At 45.9% G+C, this 17,257-nt stretch overlaps 1 protein-coding gene across 1 annotated transcript in view; it reads left to right on the top strand.

The window, feature by feature from the left end:
* The window catches only part of LOC308467682 (inositol polyphosphate 5-phosphatase OCRL-like), a gene marked incomplete at its 5' end in the record, with an annotated part of 40,305 nt that extends 30,067 nt beyond the window's left edge, over window positions 1-10,238 (top strand). Inside the window, one exon of the mRNA XM_080989401.1 lies at window positions 10,115-10,238. The remainder of the gene's footprint in view (window positions 1-10,114) is intronic.
* Between the last annotated feature and the right edge of the window lie 7,019 nt (window positions 10,239-17,257).

Below are 17,257 nucleotides of genomic sequence, written 5' to 3'. Positions count from 1 at the left end.
TCTTTATCCTCAAAGCCTCTTAATGTCAGATCTTTTTTAAACATTTCATTGATTTGAAAATAATTCAGCCAATCATTAGTATATTCCTTAACTACCTCAAACAACTTCAGCCTCCATTTACCTTCTGTTTTTGTTATTAGGTTCTGATATGTTACCCATCCCCCTTTCATATTGATTTTTTTCACACTCAACGCCTCTAGTGGTGACAACCAATATGGAGTTTTTACTTCCAACAGATTTTTATACCTTTCCCAAACTTCTATCAAAGACCTTCTTATGATGTGGTTTTCGAAACCTTTATGTACTCGCTTTTTATCATACCATAAATAAGCATGCCACCCAAATCTATTATCAAAACCTTCTAAATCTAGCAAATCAGTGTTTTCTAATTTCATCCATTCCTTCAACCAGCAGAGGCAAGATGCTTCATAATATAATTTCAAGTCTGTCAGGGCGAAGCCTCCTCTTTCTTTCACATCAGTCAGTAGCTTAAACTTTATTCTCGGCTTCTTACCCTGCCATATAAACCTTGAAATTTCTCTTTGCCAATTTTTAAAGATAGCTGCCCCCCTGATTACTGGAACAGTTTGAAATAGAAATAGCATCTTCGGTAGCACATTCATTTTTATTATTGCAATTCTTCCCCAAAATGAGAATTTCATTCTTCCCCACACCTCTAAGTCTTTTTTTATCTTACTCCAGGTTGGTATGTAGTTGTTCTGATACAAATCAATACTTCTGGGGGTTAACCAAACTCCTAAATATTTAACTTTCTTTACCACTTCTATTTCTAGTTGTTGCTGCACTTTGTCGATAGTTTCTCGATCCATATTTTTACTAATCATTTTTGTCTTTTTCTTATTCAAAATAAATCCCGCCAGTTGGCCAAACTGCTCTATTTCATTCAAAACTTCTGTTACCATATTTGTCGAATTTTCCAAAGTTAATAGAGGTGGGGAATCTTGACAGGCCCGCAGGCCCCACATCTAGCATCATACGTGGTGTCAAGGTAAAGACATGGCTGCAAAGGAGCTTCAAGGGTGCGTTCAATTGTTCTTTGGCAAGCAGGGTTTGTTGACCGCACTTTTGGAGTTGACCACTAGTATTTGTTGTTTGGATTGAAACCATGCCTGCAGAAGGACATTTCCTCGGCAGATCAGCTTTGCAGGTAGCTTCATCAAGAGGGGAGGTGTGGGATAATTACATTGGGATGGCTCAGTTGGTAGAGCGTGACACTCTTAATCTCAGGGCTGTGGGTTCAAGGTCCACCTTACGCAAAAAGGGGGAACTTGCAAGGTGGGCCCAGATGTGTAAGGACTGTGAGATTTTGATCAGCTCTGGCCCACCTGGAGCTGATACAGGCTCGTCTTATCTTGAGCCCAAGCAGAGTAGTCACACAACGAAAGGATGAGGAGATATTGTGCTACATTCCAAAGTTTATTTACACTCTATGCTGAGAGCATACAAACATGCATCTTGCCTCTGTGAGAGCAGAGAAGCAACTCCTCTCGACACAAAGAAACCGAGAGAACACTGAAAAACAGGAAACCAGTGTACGTCACATCCAGTCTCCCATTCCCATGGGAACCCAACAGTAACTCTGACTGTGGAATGTAAACAATTGTCTTGTGACAAGCATTTTGCTGCTCAGTGAGGGAAATAGAAACCAACAGCCTCCCCCTTTCTGTGAACATCACTGGGCAGCATGTTCGTACAATATCAGTACAAACCCAACTTCTGCACATAGGTACAGTGTTGATCCCTTGATACAATCTTGGACAATACATCAGCAGGAATTTCAGTACCTGGCATATAGGACACCGTTACGAGTCCCTTCTGAACACATTCCCTAGCATGTTGCAGTTTCAATTGCAAATGCTTCGTGCTTTGCTTGCAACCTTCAGAATTCAGCAAAGCCAAACATGCTTTGTTGTCCTGGTAAACCTGGATTGGACATTTGACAGGAATTTTCATGTCTTTGCACAATTGTAACAACCATTCACAACCCTTAAGTGAATAAGACAGTGCATTCAGTTCAGCTTCACAAGTACTTAAGCTAACTGTTGTTTGCTTCTTGCACGGCCAATCAAATAGACCCTGATTGTACATGTAGCAAACTCCAGACATACTTTTCCTGTCTGTAGTGTCACTTCCAAAACTTGCATCTGCAAATATTTCAAGACCATCAGACTTCTGATTGTTAAATCTCAGTCTGTAATGCATAGTGCCTTTCAAATAGCGAGCTATGCGTTTCAGAGCTTTCCAATCCTTAACAGTAGGATTGTTGACTTGTTTGCTTAGCAAATTACAGCTAAGAGCAATGTCTGGTCTTGAACATCTGGCAATGAAGTTTAGCATACCTAGCACACTTCTGTACAGTGTAGTGTCAGAAAATGCTCCTTCAGTTTCGTCTACCTGATAACCTGTTGTCATCGGTGTGTCTACAGGGTTAGCATCTATCAGGTTGAGTTTGCTTAACACATCAGCAATTTTCCGTGACTGGTGTACTAGAATGTTACCATCTTGATCTCTCTCTATTTCCAGAGATAGGTAGTTGTTTACCTCACCAAGATCTTTCATGTCAAAGTGCTCTTTCAGTTGAGCTAGGGCGTTATTGTACATTGTGACATCCTTCCAAAAGAACAAAATATCATCAACATAAAACAAGCAATACAGCTTCTTTTGCCCCTCCTCTTTGACAAATACACAAGGATCAGCTTTCCCTTCCTGAAAACCTAGAGAAAACAATACTTCAGTGAATTTTGTGTGCCAGCACCGTGCACTCTGTTTGAGACCATAAAGGGATTTCTTCAGAGAACAAACAAATCCGTTTTACCTGTATGCCATCAGGTGGAAGCATATAAAGTGGTTCACCTAGAGATCCATACAAAAATGCTGTATTCACATCCAAGGAGGCCTCGGGACATTGCTGCTGCCTCTTTGCCGGTGAGTCTTGGGGAGGACCGCTCCCCCCTGAAGCCCATTTTCCACCTTGGGCCTGGGGGCGGGCCCCATACTCCACCACAGCACATAAGGCTCCAAGGAGGCCTTGGGACATTGCTGCTGCCGCTCTGCCGTGAGTTTGTGGGGAGGACCGCTCCCCCCTGAAGCCCATTTTCCACCTGGGGCCTGGGGGCGGGCCCCATACTCCACCACAGCATATAAGGCTCCAAGGAGGCCTCGGGACATTGCTGCTGCCGCTCTGCCGTGAGTTTGTGGGGAGGACCGCTCCCCCCTGAAGCCCTTTTTCCACCTTGGGCCGGGGGGCGGGCCCCATACTCCACCTCAGCATATAAGCCTCCAAGGAGGCCTCGGGGCATTGCTGCTGCCGCTTTGCTGTGAGTTTGTGGGGAGGACCGCTCCCCCCGAAGCCCATTTTCCACCTTGGGCCTGGGGGCGGGCCCCATACTCCACCACAGCATATAAGGCTCCAAGGAGGCCCGGGACATTGCTGCTGCCGCTTTGCCGTGAGTTTGTGGGGAGGACCGCTCCCCCCTGAAGCCCATTTTCCACCTTGGGCCTGGGGGCGGGCCCCATACTCCACCACAGCATATAAGGCTCCAAGGAGGCCCGGGACATCGCTGCTGCTGCTCTGCCTATGAGTCTTGGGGAGGACCGCTCCCCCTTGAAGCCCATTTTCCACCTTGGGCCGGGGGGCGGGCCCCATACTCCACCTCAGCATATAAGGCTCCAAGGAGGCCTCGGGACATTGCTGCTGCCGCTCTGCCATGAGTTTGTGCGGAGGACCGCTCCCCCTGCAAGCCCATTCTCCACCTTGGGCCTGGGGGCGGGCCCCATACTCCACCACAGCATATAAGGCTCCAAGGAGGCCTCGGGACATCGCTGCTGCTGCTCTGCCTATGAGTCTTGGGGAGAACCGCTCCCCCTTGAAGCCCATTTTCCACCTTGGGCCGGGGGGCGGGCCCCATACTCACCTCCGCAGCTTATGGGGCTCCAGGGAGGCCTCGGGTGTGTGGGGTGGGGTGGGTGTTTAGTTGGGTGTGGGAATTTGTTTAATTTAATTATGTTGTGTTTGTAACTTTGTTTTTTGTTTTTATAGTTTTATTGTTCTGTTAGTTTGTTTTTTGTATAGGCTTTAATTTGATTTTAAGGGGAGGGGTCAGGGCTGCCTGGGAGTGGGTCCCAGCAAACAAAATGGCTGGGGCAGGTTCCACAGGGGGGGATGCACTCGGACAACCGATCTCAGTGATCACGGGTAGGAGGAGGAGATACGCTAAGACCTGACCATGTCATTACCGAGGAAGCAGGCTTAGTCGTTGTTTGAGGACTATCCCTGCCTCCAGGTCTGGTCCTGACCGGAAGGATACTGGAATCAACAAGGGAAACCCACATGACCTGAAAGTGTTGCTGTGCAATGCCAGGTCAATGATGAATAAAACCTCTGCCATCCACCACCTGATTGTGGATGGAGGATTTGACCTGGCATGTGTGACAGAGACTTGGTTGGATGAAGCAGATGGGCCTGTCCTTGCCGCTGCTTGTCCACCAGGTTTCTCTTACGCACAGCAACCCAGGCCTTGTGGGCGGGGAGGGGGGGTTGCAGTGATTTTTAGGAAGTCATTAGTTTGCACCAGGCGTCCTATTGGAAAGACCCAGTTCTCTGAGTGCATGTTCTGGAAGTTGGGCAATAGGGGCAGTACAGGATTCCTATTGGTGTACCGACCTCCCTGCTGCACCAAGGATTCCATGCCCGAGCTGCTTCAGGTCGTGGCAGATGTCCTCCTGGAGACACCTAGTTTAGTTGTCCTAGGGGATTTTAACATCCATGCTGACACGACCTTACAAGGGGCCGCTCGGGACTTCGTGGAAAGCATGGCCTCCATGGGGCTGTCCCTGAATAAGTCTGGCCCAACTCATAGCCACGGGCATGCCTTAGACCTGGTGTTCACCTCTATGGATGTTGGTGATCTGACACTAAGTAAAAGCGAAACCAAAGAAGTGCCATGGTCAGATCACTTCCTGGTGCAACTGGACTTCTCCGTGACCCTTCCCCTCTGCAGGGAGGCAGGACCGATTCAGATGGTCCGCCCCCGCCACTTAATGGATCCAAATGGTTTCCAGGTAGGGGATGTTTTATCCCATGTTGATGGCCTTTCAGCTGATTCCCTGGTGGCCCGCTGGAATGTGAAGTTAACCAGGGCTATTGACTGTTTGGCTCCAAAGCGCCCTCTCCGATTGCATGGTTTTCCACGGATCTGAGGGCAATGAAACAATCGTTGAGACGGCTAGAGCGCCGGTGGCGGATAACCCATTCTGAATCTGACCGGACACGGGCTAGAGCTCAATGTCGAGCCTACCATGTGGCGATAGCGACGGCGAAGAAGACTTTCTTCACCACCTCTATTGCATCTGCGGAAAACAGCAGCAGGAGACTCTTTCAGGTGGTTCGCAATTTAGCGGAACCACCTGCTCCATCAGGGCCCAGTAGGGGCCACATGATCTCCTGCAATGACTTTGCAAAGTTTTTTGCAGATAAAGTCGCTCAGATTCGAGAAGAGGTAGACTCCACCGTGGGAGCAGGGCCGGGGCGGGAGAGTGCTAGAGTCCTGTCTAGTCAAGTTGTGTGGGATCATTTCCAATCCGTTACCCCCGAGGATGTGGACAGGCTGCTTGGACGAGTGAAACCAACCACTTGCCTCCTTGATCCTTGCCCATCTTGGCTTATAAAAGCTAGCCGGGAAGGACTGGGCGATGGGCTTCGTGGGGTGGTGAATGCTTCCCTCCGTGAGGGAGCCTTCCCAGACCCGCTGAAAGAGGCGGTTATTAAACCGCTTCTTAAAAAACCATCTTTAGATGCGGCCACGATAGCCAACTATCGCCCAGTCTCAAATCTTCCATTCTTGGGCAAGGTGATTGAGCGAGTGGTTGCTGAACAACTCCAGGCACGCCTGGAAGAAGCGGACCATTTGGATCCCTTCCAGTCGGGATTCAGGCCTCATCATGGGACTGAAACTGCCTTGGTCGCACTGGTTGATGATCTCCGGCGGGCTAGGGACAAAGGTGAGAGCTGTTTCCTAGTTCTGCTGGATCTCTCAGCGGCGTTTGATACCATCGACCATAACATCCTTCTGGACCGTCTTGAGGGGCTGGGAGCTGGGGGCACTGTTATACAGTGGTTCTGCTCCTTCCTCCTGGGCCGTGTTCAGAAAGTGGTGGTGGGGGATGAGTGTTCAGACCCCTGGGCCCTCACTTGTGGGGTGCCTCAGGGTTCTGTCCTCTCCCCCATGCTTTTCAACATCTACATGAAGCCGCTGGGAGAGATCATCAGGGGATTTGGGCTGGGTGTTCATCAGTATGCGGATGATACCCAGCTCTACCTCTCTTTCAAATCAGAACCAGTGAAGGCAGTGAAGGTCCTGTGTGAGTGCCTGGAGGCGGTTGGAGGTTGGATGGCGGCTAACAGATTGAGGTTGAATCCTGACAAGACAGAAGTACTGTTTTTGGGGGACAGGAGGAGGGCAGGTGTGGAGGATTCCCTGGTCCTGAATGGGGTAACTGTGCCCCTGAAGGACCAGGTGCGCAGCCTGGGAGTCATTTTGGACTCACAGCTGTCCATGGAGGCACAGGTCAAATCTGTGTCCAGGGCAGCTGTTTACCAGCTCCATCTGGTACGCAGGCTGAGACCCTATCTGCCCACGGACTGTCTCGCCAGAGTGGTGCATGCTCTGGTTATCTCCTGCTTGGATTACTGCAATGCGCTCTACGTGGGGCTACCTTTGAAGGTGACCCGGAAACTACAACTAATCCAGAACGCGGCAGCTAGACTGGTGACTGGGAGCGGCTGCAGAGACCACATAACACCGGTCTTGAAAGACCTACATTGGCTCCCAGTACGTTTCCGAGCACAATTCAAAGTGTTGGTGCTGACCTTTAAAGCCCTAAACGGCCTCGGTCCAGTATATCTGAAGGAGCGTCTCCACCCCCATCATTCTACCCAGACACTGAGGTCCAGCACCGAGGGCCTTCTGGCGGTTCCCTCACTGCGAGAAGCCAAGTTACAGAGAACCAGGCAGAGGGCCTTCTCGGTAGTGGCGCCTTCCCTGTGGAACACCCTCCCACCAGATGTCAAAGAGAACAACAACTACCAGGCTTTTAGAAGACATCTGAAGGCAGCCCTGTTTCGGGAAGCTTTTAATGTTTGATGTATTATAGTATTTTAATATTCTTTTGGAAGCCGCCCAGAGTGGCCGGGGAAGCCCAGCCAGATGGGCGGGGTATAAATAATAAATTATTATTATTATTATTATTCTGGACCTTTGCAACCTTTGGAGTGAAGCGTGAGACCATTGCCTTGTGCTGTGTTGTCCTGGACACCGGACCTTTGCCTTTGCCTTTTCCACGCATTGAGCTTTCGCTGCGCTGCTCTGTTGTCTTGGCCCTGGGATATCTGCATTCCCTCTTCATATGGCCTAGACGTCCACACGAGTAGCATTTCACTGCCTTCAAAGCTTTGGCACCATCTGGTGGTTCCACTGCATTCTGGGATGACGTCTGTGAAGACTCCCCCTTACCGATGCAGCTAGCACCTCGGCGGTCAGCTTCATTCTGAATCACAGCAGTAACATGCTCTACTGTGATCTAAGCAGTTGGCAAAACAGCAATCTGAGTGGCAACGGACTCCCAACTTGAACCCAAAGAAGGAATACACAGCCTCTGGAAAGGTGAGTCCTCTCTGTTGCAGCTCATGTCTCAGATACTGCATCTCCATCAGATGAGCACGCACATCTGCACCTTCAGCAAGTGCCATATCATGCAGCTTGGCATAGTAGAACAAAGAAGCATCAGCCTCTGTTCTCAAATGAGCATCTCTTAAAGTGTCCCAAATCTCTCTGGCTGAGGTCTTATCACACAATAGACAAAGCTCTCCTGGGGATACTAGCAATGTAAGAGTTCCCCTTGCTTTGGAATCCTTAGCTGCCCATTCATCTGTCATCGGAGCTGGGGGGGGGGGGGGTTCTGTAATAACATTAAACAGACCCTCTTTTCGCAGAAGAGCCTCTGCGTACAACACCCATTCTGTGTAATTCTTTCTATTGAGCTTAGGAATCCCACAAGCATCAGCCAGCCTTGCATTAGCCATCTCTGCTGCATTAATCAAGCTGCGTCTGTGTTTACTGCAGCTCCATTCCAAAGCACTACCGTTTCAAGCCTCTGCCTAGCCTCTGCAGTAGCAAAAAGCTTCTTCGGCTTAAAAGTTCAAAGTCCAGCCTTAAAACCATTAATGAAGAGCCAAGGAAAAATGGCGACGGAGGTAGCAGACTAGCCAGAACCTCCCGTCTTCAATTAAGCTTTTAATTAGGTTTTAGCCATCCTCTGACCCTATGTTTATATTTTTAGTTGTCTTTTTGTTTCCTTTGCTTTTAGCCTAATGGTTTATTGTTTTACTGTTTTATTATCTACTGTTTTATGGCTCAACTCGATTTAGCGTAACAAGGAACGCTAAAGAAGATAGATTGCAGTCTTTGCAACTAACGCACAGCTCTCACCTATTGAAGGGAGGCACGAACCCGCTGTATCGTCAAGGCCGAGTAAGACATGCTTGCCGGAGCTCCCCTTTCCAGTTCATGCTGTAAGTTACTCCGCTCCTATTTTTCTCTGGAAGTTGGCGCGATAACGTTTTGATGATAATGCCAGGAGCTCACCCTGTGGAAGGTTGCAAAGCCAGCGACATAAATCTCCTTAATGAGCTTCACTAACAACTCGATTAGCTGTAACTTGGGCAGCCACCGGTCACGCTTCCCTGGCCTTCCACCAGCTCTTGCTTGGCCTTTGAAGGACTCTTAGATAACCGAGCCGCTCAAGGGGTTTAGCATGACGAATCTAAAACGTGACCGTACCTCTTCTGTGGAAGACTGTTCCTTTAATGCCTCAGAACCTAGGTCGAAGGTTTCAAAGCCTACTGGGCTGGATTCACCACCTAAGATCTTAGAGCCTTCTATCTCATCATTGGAGGAGTTTTTCTGCAATCTTGTGCCTCCTTCACCTGTTACTTCCAAGCAGTCAGATTGCCTACATGATCCTGCAATGACTCCAAACAACCCTCTAAACACCTCCAAGCAGATAGACTGCCCACATGATCCCGCAACGACTTCAAATACTCCCTTGCCAGGAGACAAATCGCTGTTGGATATGACCTCCAGCCCAGATGGCCTCTCTCTTTACCCCGACCCTCATCGTAAATCTTTGAGTGATATAGTACAATCAGCGGAGCTGAGGACTTTGCAGAAATATTGCCTTCACTTGGCTGACGAAATAAAGGTGCTATCAGCCTCCATCAATATGTTAGAGAGAAAACTAAATGCCTTCACCAAAACCCCTGTCTCGATTCTGAACCCACCATTAAATCAACAGGGACCTGATAATTATGAGGCACAGAGCCTAAGTAGGGGGCAGCAGCTAGTAAACCTCCAACTCACCCCTAACAATATATGCTTGAACATTGCTCACTCCTGCTTCCCCTATTATGCCTGGAGAAATCGTAAAGCTGCTGTGATCTCAAAGCCATTAATTAGGAGCTGGCAGGCTTCCTGGTAGCAAGAGCACATACCTCTCATCAATCTTCTTGACGCGCAGAGCAGATAACACCAATCTGTCCCTCTGTTCCTCTGCCGGCATTCCGATTCCGATTTCTGGAGTCCATAACCAAAAATGTGAGATTTTGATCAGCTCCGGCCCACCTGGAGCTGATACAGGCTCGTCTTATCTTGAGCCCAAGCAGAGTAGTCACACAATGAAAGGATGAGGAGATATTGTGCTACATGCTAAAGTTTATTTACACTCTATGCTGAGAGCATACAAACATGCATCTTGCCTCTGTGAGAGCAGAGAAGCAACTCCTCTCGACACAAAGAAACCGAGAGAACACTGAAAAACAGGAAACCAGTGTACGTCACATCCAGTCTCCCATTCCCGTGGGAACCCAACAGTAACTCTGACTGTGGAATGTAAACAATTGTCCTGTGACAAGCATTTTGCTGCTCAGTGAGGGAAATAGAAACCAACAAGGACAAAGCTTCTTGCTTTGGACCAGCCTGGGAAGGAGGCAGGGTGCAGGTAACAGGATAGAACACTTTCCTTGCCAGGCTGTCAATAGCTGGCAGTAACCACTCGGTGGCTGAAGCTCTGCTCATCTTCCTGGAGGCAGTGCCAGAACCAGTCCTTTGCTATGAACTGTATCAGCGCTGCCTTGAGTGCTCACATGACAGCCACCTCTGTCGCCAGGTCGGCCCCAGAGCCCCATCTCTTCCTGGCTGGTCTGTGGTGTGTACAGAAGCATAGAATCAGAAGGGATTTCCAAAGTCATCTAGTCCAAATGTTGCCGCGAGTAACAGGAAATCCACTAAAACATCCCTGAAAGCCAGTAAACCGGCACACTGGCAGGAGGGTTAGTCTGGTCTGGGAAGCCTTGTTAACTGCAGAGGTTGCTGGTGTCTCCTTTGATAACCATCCCTCTCGGTTGTGGAGGGGGGTGGGGTGCGCACATGTTGCCTTTTTACTTTCTGACAAGGAGTTGTAACAATAGCTCACCTGTTTCAGTGAACCTCGCTTCAATTTCCAACACAGGAAGCGGCCATATACTGAATCAGACCCCTGGGCCATCTAGCTCAGTATTGTCGAAATTGAAAAGCAGTGGCTCTCAAGGATTTCAGACAAGGGATGTTCCCTACCCTCCTGGGAGATGCTGGGGGTGGAACCTGAGACTTTCTGCATGAAAAGCAGAGCTATGGCCCTTCCCCCAAGATATCTCAGTTGGTAGAGCATAAGACTCTTCATCTCAGTGTCCTGAGTTCGAGCCCCACCTTAGGCATTGCAGGGGGTTCAATTAGTTAACCCTCGTGGTCCCTTCCGACTCTACAGTTGTATTATTCCCCAAAGTTCCCAGCAGAGTTCTAGTCCGGTTACCATTTTAAACATTCTTTTTTTTAATGCCAGGTCTAAACCTGCAAACACAACAAGTACACCGTGCTAGTGATCCATGCCCCTCCTCTAGCAAAGCTCTGCACTGAAACTCCAAACTGCCCCTCCCTGTCTTGCCGGTGATCTGCCAGTTGCCGCGGTCGCACCAGAACGTGTTCCGCTTCGTGGTGGCTTTCCTGTGGGAGCTGCTGAAATACTCTGAGAGCAGCAACGTCAGTGGCAACATGCTAGGTAAGGCCTGCCTGTCCTGGCTGGGAGCTGGCCTTCCTCCTGCTCCCGCCTCCTCTCATGCAAATGTTTTCGCTTCCCTGCAGCCACCCTCTTCGCAAGCCTCCTGCTACGGCCTCTGCCCAACGTTCTGCCGAGTGCCATCGGCTTCCTCCTGGGCTTCCCGCTGGGGGCAGATGACTACGAAAGGTAGTGGACTTCCGGGGGCGGCGCGAACGGCAATGGCGGTCCTCTTCTGAACGGGAGAGGAGGCTCCGCAGACAACGGGTCGTCCGCTACGGCGAAGCGGAGACCCATTTCGGAAAACCCCAGGCAGCAAGAGCCTGGGGTCTTGAGGCTCGGTGGGCGCCTTGAGCGACCCTCCAAGCGCTAAAGGAACCCCGTAAGGGGCTCCGGAGCGTGGAGGGGGGTTGCGGCGCTGAGAGCTGCTTCACAGTCTGTGGAGCGAAGCCGCGCTGCTGCTGCCGGTGAGCGCTGATCCCTTTTCCTGTCAAATTACGGATCCGGATGAAAAGCAACTTATTCGTGAGTAAAAGACTGAATCACTTGAAATTAGAGACTTTAAAGGAAAAATCTTAATTGGCTTGAACTTGGCTGAAAGCGGAGAGACGTGGAAACAGGAAGTCCGTCTTCCGCAGCCATTGAACTTGAAAAAAGCAATCAGCTGGAGGAGTGGAGGCTGAAAGAAAGAGATTCTAAACTTTACAGATCTAAGCATCTATTGAACTTGCAATTTAAAGTAAAGACTTTAAGCTAAAGACTTGGGATTATTATTTGCACTTGACTTTCCTCCTTTTATTGGATTACAAATTAGAAGGTGAAACCCAGAGTCAGGAGCTGCCTGAGCATCAAGAGATTGAGCTGTCAGTACTGCAGATTTGGATACTGTATACTGGAACTTGCAACAATCTGAGGGTATTGAGACCTTTTAAATTTGAAACATTCTTTTTGGAGATAAATAAGCACTGTCTGTAACAAAGTGACCATTTATAAACTCTGCTAAACATTTGTATCTGAAGGTTCTTGGACATTAAATTAGACTCTGAAAGACATTTTAAGCTCCCTCTAGAGGATTGGATTAAAACAGTGACTTTACATGTACATTTACTTTCGATTCCCTTGTTGTTTGCTTGCTCTGGGCCTTTCCATTCCCATGGGAATAACTCAGTGTGACCTTGACTGACAGATAACGTTGGAATGAGTGGCACAAGAAAAAGAGGGAGAGTTAGACAAACAACTTTAACAACTCTAACCTCAGCCTCGCAGACACGTAGATCATCTGTACCTACTTTGCCCTCAGAAGTAGAAGTTGAAGAAGTTGCCTTGTCACAGGCAAAAGAGGGAGAGGGTGAAGCAGAGCAGTTACAATTGGAAGATATGGCCTCAGGAGTATCTGTTTCTGTTCTAGACAAAATTTTTGAAAAATTGGAAGCTTTGGACAAGAAAGTAGATGTGCAATCAGCAAAGATTGACAAAAATACAGAATGTCTAAATAAATTAACCATACAAGTGGTACAGAATACACAAGCAATTGGACAGTTAACGGAGGCCTCAGCAGAAAATCGGAAATTGGCTGAGGACACCAGACAAAAATTGGAAAATTTAGAGCAAGAGGTAAGACCACTCACTAAACAAGTTGGGGAACATCAGATTTATCTTTCTATGATAGAACTGCGAAATCGTGAGAATAATTTGAGGATTAGATCTTTACAAGAGGCAGAAGAAGGAAATCTAACTGAGTTTTTGACCAAAGAATTCTCCAAGTTCTGGAATTTGGAAGAAAAGGACTTCAAAATTGTGTCAGCTTTCAGACTTGGAAGATTCATAAAGAAGGAGAGGCCCAGAGACTGTTTGATAACATTGAGATCAAAGGAGGAAAGGGATAAGATTTTGGGCCTACACTTCGGAAAGTCACTGGAGGTTTTGGATAGAAGAATTGAAATTTATAAAGATATCCCAAGACAACTGCTGGATCTTAGAGCCGCCTATTCTGAACTTGCTAAACTACTAAGGAGCAACGCAATTCCATTCAGGCGGGAATTTCCCCAAGGAATATCTTTTACCTTTAGAGGGAGAAAGGTCAAAGTTAGAACATTGGAAGAGAGAGACAAATTTTTGGCTACATACGGAGAGGATCTTCAAAAAGGAATTGAACTACCTTCTGGGCCTGGGGCAACGCCAGCATCAACACCAGCACCTGGGGAACCTGAAGATTCAGAGAAGATACCACCCCTGGAGAAATAACCAGATTGATCCAGGATGTCTCTGCAACTGCTGAGTTGGAATATTAATGGTTGTAACATTCCGGAAAAAAGGAAGAAAATATTTCACATATTAAAAAAAGAACAATTGGACATTATCTGTTTACAAGAAACACATGTGACGAGGCTCCACAGAAAAGTGTTAATAAATAAAAGATTGGGCCAGGAATTTGTATCGTCAGACAAAGTTAAGAAGAGAGGCGTGGTGATATATGCAAAAGAGAGCCTGTCACCTAAATTCTTATTTAAAGATGAACATGGAAGAATTTTGGCTATTGAGATACAATATCAAGGAGAGAAACTGTTGATATTAGGAATCTATGCACCTAATGAAGGGAAATCGGAATTTTACAAGAAGCTGCAGGAGACAATGCTGGACTATCTGGATTACAACAACATCATAATGATGGGAGATATGAATGGGGTCGTATCAACTAACATGGACAAGTCACAAAGTCAAAATGTTACAAAAGACGGCAGACTACCTAAAACCTTTTTTGAAATGACTGACAATATGGATTTGATTGACATTTGGAGGACAAAGAACCCACTAGGAAGAGAGGGAACATTCTTTTCTGAAGCCCAACTGACCTGGACAAGAATCGACCAAATATGGATTTCCAGAGGCCTGGCACCTAAGGTCAGAAAAGTGGAAATCTGCCCAAAGACCTGTTCCGACCATAATGCATTAAAGATGGATATGACACTATTACCAACTGGATCCTTTAGATGGAAGATGAATGACAATTTGTTCAGAGATCAGGAAATTACCAAGAAGGCCCAAAAAGTTTTGAAGGACTACTTTGAGATAAATATGAATAATATGGTGGAAAAAAGAATAGTCTGGGACGCAAGTAAAGCTGTAATGAGGGGATTCTTGATACAACAGAATGCAGTAAAGAAAAGAACACAAAATGAGAAAAAAGATAAGATTTTGGATAAAATAAAAGAATTAGAGAAGAAATTAAGAGTGAATCCGAAGTCACAGCCAACTCTGAGAGAAATTAAACTTTATCAAACACAATATTCTAAATTGATAAATCAGGAAATTGAATGGAAGGTTAAATTAATGAAACAAAAAACGTTTGAGTCGGCGAATAAATGTGGAAAACTGCTAGCTTGGCAGTTGAAGAGAAGACAAAGACTAAATACTGTTACAAACTTAGAGGTTGATGGAAAAAACATTCAGAATCCAGTGGACATCAGAAAGTGTTTCCAGAGATATTTCAAAAAATTATACACCCAAGGGCCGCAAGACGATGTTGAGATTAAGCAATTTTTGGCAAAAAACGGACTATCTAAATTGTCACAAGAAAATAGGACAATCCTGAATTCTAAAATAACACGACAGGAGATTGAACAAGCCATCCAGAACATGCAACTCGGCAAATCTCCAGGACCAGATGGGCTGACCTCCAAGTACTATAAGGCATTAAAAGACTATTTGATACAACCCTTGATGGAGGTCAGCAATGAAATTATGGAGGGGAAGAGGGCACCGGAGTCGTGGAAGGAAGCGTTCATCACATTAATACCAAAGTCGGAAGCTGAAAAGACACAACTTAAGAACTACCGTCCCATCTCTCTTTTAAATGTGGATTACAAAATATTTGCAGACATTTTGGCAAATAGATTTAAAAAAGTTTTAAATGAAGTAATTCATAAGGACCAGGCCGGCTTTCTCCCAGGTAGACATCTGTTTGCTAATACAAGGAACATTATTGACATTTTGGAACTTTTGCAAACAGATATAAATACAAAAGCAGTTTTAATTTTTATAGACGCGGAGAAGGCCTTTGACAATATCTCCTGGAAATTTATGATGGGAAATTTAAAAGAGATGGGAGTGGGACGGGGTTTTGAGAATGGGATTGAGGCGATATATTCAGAACAGAAAGCTAAATTGATAGTTAATAATGTGGTTACTGAAGAGTTCAAAATTGAAAAAGGGACACGACAAGGTTGCCCTATTTCCCCTTTGCTATTCATCTCGGTTCTGGAAGTGCTATTGAACATGATTAGAGGGGATCGGTTGGTGGAAGGAATTCAGGTCGGTCAGAAACAATATAAATTAAAAGCTTTCGCAGATGACCTGGTTTTGACCTTGCAGAAGCCAGAGCCCAGTACGAAAAGAGTATTACAACTGATTAATGACTTTGGTCGGGTGGCTGGATTTAAACTAAACAAACAGAAAACTAAGGTTTTGGGGAAAAATTTGACTGATACAGAGTCAGAACGGTTTCAGAATGAGACGGAACTTAATGTGGTTAAAAAAGTAAAATACCTAGGGGTAAACATAACAGTAAAAAATCTAAGTCTATTTAAGGACAATTATGAAAAATGCTGGACAGAAATTAAGAGAGACTTAGATAGTTGGTCAAAATTGAAACTTTCTTTGTTAGGCCGAATTGCTGCTATCAAGATGAATGTATTGCCAAGGATGTTGTTTTTATTTCAAACACTTCAGGTTTTGGACAAAACGGAGTGCTTTCAGAAGTGGCAGAGAGACATTTCTAAGTTTGTCTGGCAGGGCAAAAAGCCCAGAATTAAGTTTAAGATATTAACCGATGCAAAACAAAGAGGGGGCTTTGCCCTGCCAGACTTAAAGTTGTATTATGAAGCCGCAGCGTTCTGCTGGCTAAAAGACTGGCTACTTCTTGAAGACACTGATGTGTTAGATTTGGAAGGGTTTAACAACGCTTTTGGATGGCATGCATATTTATGGTATGACAAGGTTAAAGCAAATAAGGCCTTTAAGAACCATATTGTCAGAAAATCACTGTTTAATGTCTGGACAAAATATAAAGACTTGCTGGAAAATAAAACACCAAGGTGGCTTTCACCTCTGGAAGCTAAGGCCCGAAAAAGACCCAATATGGAGGCTAAATGGCCAAAATATTGGGAAATACTAGAAAAGGATGGAGACAATTGGAAATTGCAGAGTTTGGAGAAAATGAAAGACAAAGTGCGAGATTGGTTACATTATGCTCAGATTAAAGAAGTTTTTAAAAATGATAAGAAACTAGGGTTCCAGGTGGAGAAATCGAAATTAGAAACAGAATTGTTAGAACCAAAGATTAAGGTACTTTCAAGGATGTATAACTTGCTGTTGAAATGGAATACACAAGATGAAACGGTTAAATCGGCTATGATAAGGTGGGCACAGGACATTGGGCATAATATCATGTTTGAGGACTGGGAGAGGTTGTGGAGTAATGGATTGAAATTTACTGCATGTAACGCTCTGAAAGAAAATGTAATGAAAATGATTTATAGATGGTATATGACCCCAGTCAAACTTGCCAAAATTTACCACCTGTCTGATAATAAGTGTTGGAAATGTAAAGAGTGTGAGGGAACATTCTTCCACCTCTGGTGGACTTGCCCTAAAGTGAAGGCGTTCTGGGAAATGATTTATAATGAACTGAAAAAGGTATTTAAATATACCTTCACTAAGAAACCAGAGGCTTTCCTTTTGGGTATTGTCGGCCAAGGGGTGGCAAGGAAGGACCAGACATTTTTTATGTATGCAACAACAGCAGCAAGGATACTTCTCGCAAAACACTGGAAAATTCAAGATCTACCCACACTGGAAGAATGGCAGATGCAACTGATAGACTACATGGAACTGGCTGAAATGACCGGCAGAATTCGTGACCTGGGAGAAGAGAGGATTGAGGAGGATTGGAAGAAATTTAAGAACTATTTACAAAAGCATTGTAATTTGAATGAATGCTAAATAAGATGCTAGACTAAAATAACTGAGCACCACTAAATTTAGAAGTTTTTAAGAAAATAAGTAAGACTGTGAAAACTTAGCTCCTTTCGAG

Source organism: Podarcis pityusensis, assembly GCF_964106645.2.
Source record: "Podarcis pityusensis genome assembly, chromosome: W".
In the NCBI taxonomy this organism is placed as follows: domain Eukaryota; kingdom Metazoa; phylum Chordata; class Lepidosauria; order Squamata; family Lacertidae; genus Podarcis; species Podarcis pityusensis.
This window is presented reverse-complemented; position numbering and strand designations above follow the sequence as displayed.